The following is a 3302-nucleotide window of genomic DNA, read 5'->3' on the forward strand; positions in this document are numbered from 1 at the left end:
TCTCTCTCTCTCTCTCTCTCTCTCTCTCTATATATATATATATATATATATATTGTATATCTTTATAAAATGAAAATAGATAATATATTGTATCTACAAGACGATTGGGAAAATTTGTTTAAATGAGGTATGTTCTTTCATTTTATTTTTTCCTCCTCGACAAATGTGTTCTAAGTAGAATTTAAGGTTTGCATTTAATTTTCATATTCCAAGATTTTCAAATTTCCAAGATTAAATATTAAAGAAATATTGTCAACATACATATATGTGCAAGAAACATGAATAAAAAAAGGAGAAGATATATTTTACAATCACACAATACTATAATTAATTAATAATAATACGTCATTATATATTAAAAATTTTTATTTAAAATCATGCAATATTAAATTATCCTTTTTTAAATCATGAAATACTCATGTTATTGTTAAATTATTAACGAATACATTTGAGGTGTGTTTGTGCAAAGCTTTTAACCAAACCATTATATGCGCGGTTTAATAGGGTCTTCGAATTTCTTGTAAATGTGCACGTCGCTAATATGTTCTCTAATGGTAAACGTACCGCGCATAATTCTACCGAAAATCGTGTCACGGTGCAATCAGCGAGCCGCGAGTGTAAACGTCATATTTGTACGGACGCAAAAATTCCGTTTCAGTCCTTGACATTTGCATAACCGAGTTTCCTAAATTGCCACACGTGTCCGAACTATGAGATCGTCGAGCTGTCTGTACCAGCGTCGCGGTATACGGACACATATTTCCGTACCGTGATTATAATTGAATACAGCGAATCGAGATTCTTACGCACGTATCGCACTATATCAGTGTTACACTGTTACATATATAAAGCGCAATTGTTGCGCTATAATCGAAGTTACTTTCAAATGAAATATATACCGAATGAAACGCATCCGTTTCAAAATTTGATTTTTGATTAAAATCACGTTATCATAACAAAGTTAATAAGATCGTTTCAAAATATAATATATCACGAATTGCAAACTGTAATATTTTTCTTCTTCTTTTTTTTTTTTTACAAAAGATCACTTGTTAATGAAATTATAACCGACCAATTATTCGACATATGTGAAAGAGATGTTCTTATAAGTTACATGTCAACCTGCTTTGCGAAATCGAGTCAACTGTTTAATTAAATTAGAATGGTTAGATTGGTTCAAGTTAAATTACAATTTGGCTCCATTAAATTTTAGTTACGAACTTCGTGGTTTCCCAGATGGCCGGCGGCAGTTTTCTCAGAGACAGCAAACGAAGGGCGTTCGCTGTGTGTTCGACAGGTAATTCGAACATAGAAGAAAAAGCAAACGCGCAAGTAAAATTCTATCATAGCTGCTATGTTCTCGCATCGTATGAGCGAAGAGGCAAGGATTAATTTGTCAATGAGTTTTTTAAAAAGAACTCGCGACATACTTTGCAGTTTACTGAATCTTTCACGATAATGATTTAATTGTGCTCGATAATGCGGAGATTGTTTTGTTTACTCACGGATATTAACCGTCCGTGGAGAGGTAACGGAAAAAACTAAACACTCTCGGAAAACATGGTGGTGATGGCTCGTACACTCATTACACGCTCGGGGTTACTGACTCGGGGCGATCGACTGGAATTATTGTTCTACCTATCGCGGGGGATGTTCACAGACACGAATGCATTTACAATGCATTTTCAAGTGAATGTTCTCTTTTTGGCGTAAATATTCACGCAATTTATTATAATGAAGATGGAATGACATATTACATATATCAATCGACGTTACATACACTGAGAAAAATGATTGGATTAATTGAAATTTTTATTGAAAATGGACGAATCAGTATTTGTAGATTATAATAAATCTATTAAAATTCTAGTTAAAATAAGAATTTTGATTGATATTATAATCAGAATTTTTTGATTCGTTCATTTTTAAACAGACATTTTTCTCATTGTAAAATGGCTAAAGTTGAATAAAAATTTAAACAAACAAAATTCTATTTTATGAAATGGCATAAATTTTTTTTAAACGTAATGTTGCTGACGTTGATTTATTTTAACATACACATTTTACTCTTTTTTAATTATTATGACATAAAAATATTTTAAAAATTGTACGTTCCATTTTTTTGTCTGCTTACAGCATATTTTCGAGACTCCCTTTGTAAAAAGCTTTAGAACTACTAGTTTACTTTTAATCGAGATTGCAAAAATGCAAATTTTCCAAAAGACTAATACGTCATGTGAGTCGCTTAGATCGGCCTTTGTCTCTGGCAGAATTTTTTGCCGAATTTTTGCTGCAAAAATTCCAGGGCAAAAAAATGCCATGCTCTATCGATCACTCACTTTTTTGACGTTATCGGCACAGCTGTCGTGTTACATGTGATACATGCATAAACATGCCTTCATAATGATTATGTTGTAGAATTTCTTTTAAATCCTTCAATATAATCGACTAAACATTTATATGTATAATTCGATATATAATAAATATAGCCAATAATTTCTATTTATCAATAAATAACCTCTATATTTTTTCTTTCATCACGTTGTTGATAAAACTTTGATAAATCTTATTATAATCACATGATAAAAAAACTAACGATATGAGTCTTTGTAGCGTTTGATACATTTTTATGATAATTAAATAAAATAAGTGATGGATTGTACAGCGTTTTCCTTCGCAACTGAAAGAAACAAATAATAATTTGCTCTCTGTGTTTTATCTGTCCTTCGCTAGCTAGTCTCTTTAGACGTCGACGTCACCGCCAACGCCAACGCATCCTTAATAATAGACAGCCCGACGAGCAGGAAGGTGTCGCGTTGCGTTGCACTTTGTTTTCGCTGCGAATTTACGCGGATATTTACAAGCCTGAAGCGACCCGGAACTTCATGCTCCGCTAAAATCAAATACGTATATCGTTCATGAGAAGGGATTTCGTCATATGCAATACGGATTTAGTGCTGCCGGGAGGAGCACGTTTTTAATATTGTCCACGTTTCAATACTCGCGATATATACTCTCTTCAACTATCCCTGATTGCTTGAAGTCGCGATTCGGCATTGAGATTTAAAATAAAATATAACGTTAGTTTTTTTTCAAGTAAAAAGAGCTTTGGATAAAGGTTTATCCTTCTTTACTATTATTCTTCTTACAAAGTAAAAAAAAAACAAAAGTTTAAACGTCAATTGTATATAAAATGATACAGTTCAACAAAAAATTATCTATATATATATATATATATATATATATATATATATATATATATATATATACTATTATTTTATTTTTACGTTTTACTTCCTTAC

General features: G+C 31.6%; 1 protein-coding gene across 1 annotated transcript in view; it reads left to right on the top strand.

Annotated features, from left to right (window-relative positions):
• Window positions 1-3302, top strand: part of LOC105617796 (acetylcholine receptor subunit alpha-like 1) — a 99061-nt gene that overhangs the window by 23267 nt on the left and 72492 nt on the right. The window lies entirely within an intron of this gene.

Source organism: Atta cephalotes (genome assembly GCF_000143395.1).
Source record: "Atta cephalotes unplaced genomic scaffold scaffold00014, whole genome shotgun sequence".
Taxonomy (NCBI): Eukaryota; Metazoa; Arthropoda; class Insecta; order Hymenoptera; family Formicidae; genus Atta; species Atta cephalotes.